Raw genomic sequence first — 11,609 nt, 5'->3', positions numbered from 1 at the left:
GGAAAAACTCGCTTTAGCATTAATGATGGCATCCAGAAAATTGGCGCACTACTTTCACGCCCACACCATAGTCGTCCTCACAGCCTTTCCACTAAAAGCTCTGTTTGAAAGGGCGAACTTTAGTGGGCGAATTTTGAAGTGGGCAGTAGAGTTGGGACAATTCGACATCAAGTTCCAACCCAAGACCGCAATAAAAGCCCAATCCTTGGCAGACTTCGTCGCAGAGTTTACTCCTGGAAGTCATCATATCTGCCCAGTCGACCTAACTGACACCACCGAACTAGGGATGGAAGTTGACGCCGGAATAGCGCAACCCCTAGAAGAAGGTAGTCAATCAAGCACCAAGACAGACCACACTAAGGACAACAAGGAAGAGACAAACAAAGGCTCACCAACAGTTCAAACAGAGGACGAGGAACAGATAGCCAACATGGACCTTGAAGAAAACACCATTCTAGACCTCACGGCATCATCTGATCCTTCCAATTGCTGGAAGTTATTCGTTGGAGAGATGTGGAAGCTCTTTGTGGATGGAGCATCCAACCGACATGGCGCAGGACTTGGCATAGTCCTCATCTCTCCAGATGGCCTGGTTATAGAGCAAGCAATCAACCTTGGCTTCCCAGCATCTAACAATGAAGCGGAGTATGAGGCGCTTCTCGCAGGACTCAAGTCAGCACACTTCATGAAGGCAACCGAACTAATGGTATACAGTGACTCTCTGTTGGTGGTAAACCAAATTTCTGGCGAATACGAAGCAAAGGACGACAGAATGGCCAAGTACCAAGAGTTAGTCAGAACAGAGATCAAGAAGTTTGATGTAGTAAGGATAGAACAAATTGGCAGGGAGGAAAACAGTCGAGCGGATGAACTAGCAGGCCTTGCCTCAATGGCAGACACATCAATCCCTCATCCATTACTCATCGACTTCTTACCAAGACCAAGCATAGAAGACCCCGAAGCAGAAGAAGTATGTTGCACAGAATTAGGCCCTTCGTGGATGGATCCCATCATCCTGTTCCTAAAAGACGGCATCCTACCAGAAGAGAAAAAAGAAGCCAACAAAATAAGGGCAAAGTCGCAGCGATTCTGGCTATCTCCATCTTTGGCATTATACAAGAAGTCATTCTCTGGACCTTACCTCAAGTGCGTTCATCCCAGCAAAGTAGAAGCATTCTTGTTCGAAATACACGAAGGGGTGTGTGGAAGTCATCAAGGGGGAAGGTCGCTCGCTTACAGGGCTATTTCGCAAGGATATTGGTGGCCATATATGCAAGCAGACTCAGAAAAATATGTGAAGAAGTGTGAGAAATGCCAAAAATTCGCGCACCAAATACATCAACCAGCAAGAGAACTCCTACCCTTAACTAGCCCATGGCCTTTCGCAATGTGGGGCTTGGACATAGTAGGACCACTTCCAATAGCACCCGGGGGCAGAAAGTTCTTTCTCGCAGCAACAGACTACTTCACAAAGTGGGTGGAAGCAGAAGCATTGGCGTCAATCAAAGAAAAGGACGTAAAAAAGTTTGTTTGGCAGAATATCATCACTCGGTTTGGCATACCAAAAGCACTGATCTCAGACAATGGAACTCAGTTCGACGGCAGAATCTTTAGAAGCTTTTGTGAAGAATACAAGATAGAGTTCTACAATTCCACACCGACATATCCTCAAGCAAATGGGCAGGCTGAAGCATCAAATAAAGTCGTCTTGGATGGACTAAAGAAAAGACTAGAGAAAGCAAAAGGCAAATGGGCAGATGAACTTCCTCACGTCTTGTGGGCTTACCGCACCACGCCTCGGCGATCAACTGGAGAAACACCATTCTCATTAGCCTATGGAATGGAAACAGTGATCCCACTAGAAGTTGGCCTCCCCACAATTCGAAGCGAGAATTTTGATCCAGACTTAAATGGAGAAGCCATAGCCTTGGAACTCAACCTTGCAGAAGAAATAAGAGAAAGAGCAGTAGTCCACATCGCCTCATACCAACGAGAGTTAATCAGAAAATACAGCAAAAAGGTACATCCAAGACAATTCAAGATTGGGGATTGGGTACTACGCAAAGTAATGGGAAACACCTTGATCCCAGGAGACGGCAAGTTAGGCCCAAATTGGGAAGGTCCTTATAAGGTGGTTGGGTTAGCAGGCAAAGGGGCATACCACCTAGAAGACAAGGATAGCAAGGCAATCCCTCGGCCATGGAACACGGCCAATCTTAAGTTATTTTACTTTTAGCTTTTCTACTTCAAACATATGTACTTTTCCCTTCCTTCAATAAAATGAACAATTCTTTTTAGCACGAATTATTCTTTGTAAAAGTTAGCTTTAAAAGACTTAGTATATTGCAAGCATTCCATTCTAAATCAGCTGGAAAAACTAACTCAGAGGTTGGCTGGATTAAACTAACACCCTTCCTAAGCCCAGGATAAGGATCCAGGCTGCAGGACGTTTTGGTCGGAATAACCAAACATTGTTCTAAGTTAGCCGGAAAAACTAACTTAGAGGTTGGCTGGAATAAACCAACCCTTGTTACTCTTCAGCCGAAGTAAGTGCATGGCTGAAGAGTGGTTGGCTGGAATAAACCAACTCTTGTTACTCTTCAGCCGAAGTAAGTGCATAGCTGAAGAGTGGTTGGCTGGAATAAACCAACACTTGTTACTCTTCAGCCGAAGTAAGGGTAAGGCTGAAGAGTAGTTGGCTGGAATAAACCAACACCTGTTACTCTTCAGCCAAAGTAAGTGCAAGGCTGAAGAGTGGTTGGCTGGAATAAACCAACACTTGTTACTCTTCAGCCAAAGTAAGTGCAAGGCTGAAGAGTGGTTGGCTGGAATAAACCAACACTTGTTACTCTTCAGCCGAAGCAAGTGCAAGGCTGAAGAGTCGTTGGCTGGAATAAACCAACACTTGTTACTCTTCAGCCGAAGTAAGGGCAAGGCTGAAGAGTAGTTGGCTGAAATAAACCAACACTTGTTACTCTTCAGCCGAAGTAAGGATATGGCCGAAGAGTGGTTGGCTGGAATAAACCAACACTTGTTACTCTTCAGCCGAAGTAAGTGCATGGCTGAAGAGTGGTTGGCCGGAATAAACCAACACTTTGTACTCCTCAGCCGAAGTAAGCATATCGACTGAGGAGTGGTTGGCTGGCTAGTATAGTTTAACAATCTAAAACCGAAATAACAGTTGGAGTAATAGAAGACATTACAAGGCAGGCATACATATCAAAACCGGAGTAAGAGTTGCATAAAAAATTTTCATTCAAAGAAAAGTCATTACAAAGGGGCATAGTTCGGTTACAGAGAAAAAGTACAAAATTAAGAGAAAAGTTCATCTATCTCGGCGTCAAAGGCAGCGTCACCATCAACTCGCAGACCGGTTTCTGGAGGGAGCTCATTCACAATCGGGAGAACCACTTCGACTGGAATCACGGTTTCACTGGGAAGATCAACTGTCAGGTCTTCCACAGCGGGCTCCGACCGAACTGGCTGGTCCACATTATCAACCGGAATATCTTCAGGAGCAGAGGAGTCATCAGTGTCTGAGTCCTCCAGAAACTCTTGTTGCAAGGCGTCTGCATACGCCGCAAGGGACTTCGGTATAAAGTAAGCTGGAGGGTCGAAGACCTCGGTCTGTTGATCATGACCGAGCTTCTCCACAGCCGCCCTCCAGCCGCACTTGAAGAAAAGCTCCTTAGCGGCGTCACATTGTTTGACATAGGCATCTTCTGCCTCCTTATAACCTCGCTTGTACTCCTCCTTTTCAGCCGCCTCCACGCTCTCTTTTAGTTCGCTTATTTCGGCGTCTTTTCTCTTCTCAAGCTTCAACAACTCCCGCAGATACTTGTCTTTCATTACAATAGCCGCTTTTTGCCTCTCTGCTTCAGCCGAACTAACCACATCGGCAAGTCGACCGTTCTCTGCTTGAAGCTCGGACAGTTTCCTTTCGGCCTCCGCTAGTTCGGCCGCCTTTGCCTCGGCTTCAGCCATTGCTTGCCTTGTAGTTTTTCTTAGTTCTTGAACTTTCTTGTATGTAATATTATTCTTTTGTAAGGCCTGGCAAAACAAAAATTTCTTTTCAGCCGAAGTAAAAGTTGGAAAATATGGGCAGAAAAAACAGATAGAGCTACTTACCAAGATCATGGACTTGGAAGCAGACCGAATTGATTTCATTTCGGTGTTTAGTTGCTTCAAGTGATGCTCCATGTCCTTGGGGAGGCACACACTTTTGGCCAGGTTAAAGGCCAGTTGGTGGTCTTTTTCAGCCACAACCGAGTCAGTAGCTTTGATGTCTCGGTCGTTGAAGGTCAGCGGCGGAGCCCACTTCGGAGATTCAGCCCGGACAGTTTGCTCCGGTTGGGGTGAAGGCTGAGGACTCTGGGGGATGGATTCGACCTCATCGACGAGTTGCTGCTCGGCCGATGTAGATCGGGCGCGCTTGGAAGGGCGAGATGAAGAAGGCCGTTGAGAAGGTAGGGCCACAATGGCAGGCTGCGCCTCAGTCGTTGGCTGTACTTCGGCTCTGGTTGTTTCAGTGAGAAGGGCCCTAACTCTGCTCCTCTTTGCCATCTCTTCTTCAGCGGTTAGTGGGACAAGTCTTATTTCGGGCAAGGTTGGGTCCGGTTCAGGTGCTTCTTCAAGGAGGAAGTCAGTCACTCTTGCTTTTCGGCGACCGCTGTACCGATAGGTCGGCTCAAAGTTCAGAAGCTTAGCCCAGCCTCTTTCTTTAATCCGAAGTGCGGCTCGCAAAATTGCAAGGTTTGGATAACTATATAAGGAATTAAGATGGGCGAAATCTGCGAAAAAAGTGAAGTGTTAGTTCGGTCAATAGACCAAAAAACTGAGATAACATACAAGAAAGAAGACTTAAGTTAAAATTACCAGGCTCTCCCTTTTTCCAATTTATAGGTCGGCCAGGAATTTGGGCTTGAAAGTCCTCAAAATTCCCAGAGACCCAGAAGAAGTCATCATCATTAAGGTCTTTGTCCGGTGTGTGCTTAACTATCTTCTCTCGGCGGCGGCGGATCCTAAGGTAATAAACCCACCTAACATCTTTCGAGCCGATGGAATATTGATGGAATATTTCGGCAAGGCCAAGGTTTAAACCGGTTTGGTGGTTTAGTGCGGCTATTCCCATAATAATACGGTATGTATTGGTGGACAGTTGGGTGGGGCATAACCTAGTCTGCCTAAGGAACTCACAGATCAGAGGTTGGACAGGAAACCGTAGTCCGGTTTCTATTATGGACTGAAGAGTAAAAGGGACGAAACCTTCATTTTCCCACGGAATAATATCTTTTTTGGCCAACGTCAGATGGACGTCATCTGGAATTTGGTAGTCCTTCCTAAATTCGGCCATGCCACCTGGGGTCTCAACTAGATACCTATACTTACCCATCTGATGAATAAATTACTTATAACTTATATCGGTGCAAAAATCGTGCTCAGTAGCTCGGTTGAGCGCACGCAGGAGTGCCTGGGTAACCTAAGTCTGCAAAGTAAAAAACAGAGGGGGTTAAAGCACTAATCAATGGACCGTGCTACAATTTAAAAGCAAGGTATAAGAGCCCTACTTCGGCCTCAAAAAAACTGGTTCTATCTCGGTTCATCGAAAGGTTTGGTAGCTCGGTTTGAGCAGTTTTCTCGTTAGACCGGTTTATCGTCTAGGGGCAGCTTTCTGAGTTCGGTCTAAAAAACTAAGAAAGCTGGTTTAGCCCCAAGGCCTAAATCGGTTGTAGTGTGAATAAAGTTACTTCGGTTAAGCTTTAAGGGGCGGCTTTCTGAGTTCGGTTTAGGAACCAAGAAAGCCGGCTTGGCCCCAAAAGCTTAGTTCGGTTGACAACCGAAGTTCCTAGTTTTCTATATTCAAAATGTGGTGATCTTATTTCGGCTAAAGTGAGTCAGGCTCTGGTAACCCATTGAAGCTTTTAAGTTCTAGTTCGGTAATGGACTATAGAAATCTACCTATTTGGGGGCAAACAGGATCCTAGTCCGGTTACAGCATGATTTTGGATCTAAGGCTGGTTTTCTACATAATAGTTCATACACACATGGAGTTCTACTGGTTTCTTCATAAAAGTACAAAAGCAAAGCAGCAAATGGAAGAAAGTATTGACAAAAAACATACAAAACAAGTTATACAGATATGAAGGCATAATAAAGGAAGCAAAGGGAGTTTGCTTACCAGGTGGAAGAAGTGGGATCTGATGTTGGGAAAAATGGCAGCAGAATCAGTTCTCAGGAGTGAAGGAAGAACACGAACGGCAAGAACACAGAGAGAGGAGATGAAGAATGGAAGGTGAATGATCCGAGAAAAAGAAGGGTTGTTTTGTGAAAGATGAGAGAGAAAAACGCGGCAAAAAGAGGCGGGAACTGTACAAAATTTCTGTAAGGCGGCGTGACAGCCGTCCTTAGCCAATCAAAACATGCCACGTGTCATAAGAATGGGAAGCGTTACAGACACTATGATTGAAGAGACGTTTTTTGACCGGACAAAACAGGGCCCGGAGTAAAATTAGCTCGGCTTAAAAATTCGAGGGTTTTTAGCTCGGCTGGAACAGCTTAAAACGAAGTCAGCTCGGCCGATGGACTGGTAATCCCAATCATGCTATGCAGATGGAATTAAGGGGCAATTGAGAGGGTAATTTTTGGAAAAATTGGGTCGAGCTGCGTTTTGGGCATTGAGGCCCAAAACACGAAGGACTAAGTAAGAAGGCCGCAATAGATACTCCGGCCCAGAAAGGCAAGGATACTCCGGCCTTGGGAAGACAAAGTTACTTCGGCCCAAGGAGGTGAAATTACTTCGGCTCACGAAGGATAAAGTTACTTCGGTTAGAAGATTGTAAATGAACTTCGGTCTGGGAGTGACTTGAAGTCAGACCGGCCTTGAAGTTTTACCGACCTTAGAGGTATACCGGTTTGGGAGTTATACCGGTCGAGTCGTTGGTTCGGTCCGAATACACCACGGTTCGTGTATGAAAGACCCGAGATATGGTGTAGCATGAAGAAGAACCAAACTACTGTTAGTACGACCTACTTTACTTCGGCCAAATGATAGTTCGGCCATGGAGAAAACCATCCCACTTGGTTTAAGCAGTGGGGGAGGGTGTAAAAGGATAAGCATTATCCTTTGGAGTATGAATCCTAGGAGGATTCTGCATGGAGAAATACAAGTCATACCAGGATTGTGCCACGGGAAACTTATAAAAACCCACAAACATCACCTTGGAGGAGGTAATTGAACACAATCTTTCTGAAAACTTAGAGCTTTGTCTATTTGTCAAGTTTTCTGACTTAGGCATCGGAGAGGTTTCCGGCACACACCCGCCGGCTAGCTCACGTTTGTGTTTTCAGGTGACAAAGCGACGTCGTACGGAGGAGCGTGGATTTGGTCAACAGGATTATACGAGGAGAATTATTTCATCCCCGTACAGTTTGCTAAATATTTCTTATTGTGAGAGAGTGTTGCCATTGTCGGTTCGCCAAAGCTAACAGAAGGTGCTTCTGAGTTAGTCGGTTTAAACCATCTTATCCTAGGAGACAGAAGTCGACATTCCTCCAGCACCCACGGTGAGATGGCTAATCTGTTTTAAGGACACTGTGGTATCACACAGAATTTGGTTTGATTTCTTGTTATCATATTTAGATTAAATATGTTCATACATTAGTCTTGTTTCATGTTAATGCTCTATGATGTAATTTATTAAGTATGATTTTATTTGATGTTCTTTCAGTTAATTTAATAAAGCATGAACTTATTTATTTTGTTTCAATTACCCAATTTAAACAACAATCTTAAAACAGATTATGTATTTCTCATGAAAAAAAATATATATAGATTCATATGTACTTTATATCTGTTAGTCCACTGCTGCATCATATTGTTACGTATGTGACTATTGCATACTGATCATAAAAACTTGTTGCTCAGAATTGTTTATTTTCGTTTCTATGTGTATAATAGCATGTTTGCAGAATATGTCAAGAATTATGTAAAAGTCATGATTATGATATTATATTATGTAATATATGTTTGGTTCTGGAAGATCAGAATGGTGTATAAGCCACTGTTTCTAATATCATAGTGCTTGATTATAAAATTAATTTCATATGAATGCTGCTGTATTGGTTTCTATGTGGTTCTACAAAACATGGTGTGAGGTTTTTTTTTTTTTTTTTTTTTTTTTTTGTGTAATACCAACAAGATTTGATGCTATTGTGTCGGTCTACAGTCTATTTAATATTTGTAATAGTTCATTGGTTTTTCTTTTCCATGTAAATCAGTATATACTTTTGTATAATAATAAACTCATTATTTATAATTTCATATATGATTGTCATAATTGGACTATGAATTTCATATAGAAATAGGATGAATGCTACTGGTTTCATCCTAATTGACTAATGTTGCATATGTATATTTTGGTTTTGCATGCTTCTAGCATTACTATCTAATTTGCATGTGAAATTGCTTTTAGTTTTCTAGAATTATGCACAAGTTTTTTCTATGTTTATTATTTAATAATTGGTATATAACTCATGGCAATAAATTTAATTTTAGTATTTGAGATTATAAATTTTCAAGTTTGTAACTTGTATATTTATTTCCATGAATAGTGTGTGATTTAATTTGATGAATTAAATTTCGAATTTAATTTATTTATTTTGGAGTTATAAAATTTGTGTAACTTGCCTATATTTATTTACATGGTTATTGTGAATTAAATTCTTATATAATTTATGACAATTAATTTGTAATTTAATAGTTAGAGTTGTAAGTTTTGTAAGTTATTTAGGAGTTATAAGGCTTTGTAACTTGTATAGTATCTTAATTCATTATTTATTTTGCTATTCTATGATTTGCTAGAAGGTTAAATAATATTTGATTGTATGTACAATTTATTTAGATTAGTTACTTTGTATTATGTTGTCGTTTACTACTAACTTTATTTGTAGGCATACCTAAGCGTGGAAAGGAATTTTATGGACTACTTATAATCCTTAATTGGATTGGTTTATTTTTCCTTTATATTTGAAGTAATTTTTTGCTTGAGATTTATTTGGTTTGTTTACCAAGTTTGTAAAAGCAAGTTTTATTTGCTTATGTTGTTGTAGCAATTGTTTTACATTGCTTGTAAAAGTTTTGGACCTTGGTTTGTTTTAACCTAGTTCATCCCTTGGAAATTTAATTTTAAAAATTGTTTCTCACGAACTAGGAGTCAACATGCTCTTGAAAGTTTTGTCAAAAGGTTAACTAAGTTTTAAGTGGGACCGTTGTGACCCCTTCAGTCTTCCTGGGAACATTCTTGACCATGTCCGATTCTAGATTTAGTGGTGAGACTAATTTTGAATTAACTTTTCAACTATGGGATTTTCTAGTGTTAAGTTTCAATTCTGAAAAACACAGAACATGATATTCTGGTGTAATTTTCAGAAATGGCCACTATCACTAATGCTGTTACTATTGCTAACGTTGGTGGGGATCTGAACCCCGGGGCAACTGGGTTGCCAATCCCTACTGCTGTGACCTCTGTGGTCAGCCCTGGTGTTACTCCGGCTGCTCCGAGAGGACCGCTCAGTCATCATGAGTGCCCAGAGAAATTTGCTAGGGTGAACTTCAAGAGATGGCAGCAAAAGGTGTTGTTCTACTTGACCATGTTGAACCTTGCAAAGGTTTTGAGTGAGGATCCTCTAGCTGTGGCAGAGAATGAGCCAGACAGACAGAAAGTCATGGCGCTTGACACATGGAAGCAGATAGACTATCTCTGCTGAAACTATGTGTTCAACAGCTTGGCAGACTCACTATACAGTGTGTTTTGTGCCAAGAGCTCAGCAAAGGAGTTATGGGAATCTCTGGACAAGAAATACAGGACTGAGGATGCCGGGGCAAATAAATTTGTAGTTGGCTGGTTCTTAAACGTTAAAATGATCGATTCAAAAACTGTGATAAGCCAAGTCCAAGAGTTCCAAGTGATCTTGCATGAGATTCATGCTAAGGGGATGCCGTTGAACGAGTCATTCCAAATTGCTGTGATCATTGAGAAACTTCCCAATGGTTGGAAGGGCTTTAAGAACTACTTGAAGCATAAGCGCAAGGAAATGTCAATTGAAGAACTGATTGTCCAACTCCGAATTAAGGAGGATAATAAAAAGAAATGAGGGAGTACCTCCTCTGTAAAGGCCAATATCATTGAGCATGGCAAATCTTCTGGGGTAAGGAAGAAGCCTCCTGTAAACAAGGGCTCAAAGTTGGGGCCAAGGGGTGTTGTTACAAAGAAGCCAGCATACAAGCTGCAAGAACTTGGTTATCGGTTTTTAGGGAAGTGCTATAACTGTGGTAGCGAGGGGCATCGGGCTAATGACTGCCGCAAGCAGAAGAAGCCATACAAGACCAAACCTCGTGCTCATATGGCAGATATACAAGAGCACTCCCATGAGGAGGATGATATGCACTTGTCTGCCGTTGTCTCTGAGGTGAATCTAGTGGGTTCAAACCCAAGAGAATGGTGGATTGATACTAGGGCTACACGCCACATCTGCTCCGAGAAGAAGCTGTTTACAACTTTCAAGCCGATTACAAATGGTGAGAAGTTGTTTATGGGAAACTCTACTACCTCTATTGTTGAGGGGAAAGGAAAGGTGGTCCTGAAGCTGACTTTAGGAAATGAGCTGACCTTGAATGAAGTCTTGTATGTTCCGGACATTTGTAAGAATCTTGTCTCAGGGTCTCTTCTCAACAAACATGGTTTTCGCATGGTTTTTGAGTCTAACAAGGTCGTTTTGACCAAGAGCGGAATGTATGTGGGTAAGGGTTATATGTTGGGGGGTATGTTTAAACTCAATGTAATGACTGTTATCCCAAAGATGAATACAGATGCATCTTCTTCTGCTTACATGCTTGAGTCTTCCAATTTGTGGCATGATAGACTGGGACATGTGAACTTTGAATCTTTACGTAGATTAATCAAGTTAGATCACATACCATCTTTTAAGATTAATCCAAAACACAAGTGTGAGACTTGTGTTGAAGCGAAGTTGACAAGATTTTCGTTTCATTCTATTGAAAGAAGTTCAAAGCCGTTAGACTTAGTGCATAGTGATGTGTGTGACTTAAAGTTTATACAATCACGTGGTGGCAATAAATACTTCATCACTTTTATTGATTATTGCACTAAGTATTGTTATGTCTATTTGCTCAAAAACAAAGATGAGGCTATTGACAAATTTGTTTTTTATAAGAATGAAGTTGAGAATCAATTAGGCTGCAAGATTAAGGCTTTAAGAAATTATCGTGGTGGTAAGTATGAATCACCGTTTATTGAGATTTGTACTCAATTTGGGATTATCCACCAAACCACGACGCCTTATTCTCCTCAGTCAAATGAGATTACTGAATGGAAGAATAGGACTTACTGAACGGAAGAATAGGACTTACTGAACGGAAGAATAGGACACTAAAGGAAATGATGAATGCAATGTTGATAAGTTCTGGATTGCCACAGAACTTGTGGGGGGAAGCAATTCTCTTCGCGAATTACATTCTAAATAGAATCTCTCGGAAGAAAGTAGACAACACTCCATATGAGTTCTGGAAAGGCCGGAAGCCTTCTTATAAT

Source organism: Camellia sinensis, chromosome 5 (assembly GCF_055761805.1).
Source record: "Camellia sinensis isolate YWXY chromosome 5, ASM5576180v1, whole genome shotgun sequence".
NCBI lineage: Eukaryota > Viridiplantae > Streptophyta > Magnoliopsida > Ericales > Theaceae > Camellia > Camellia sinensis.
Note: the sequence above shows the minus strand (reverse complement) of the source record.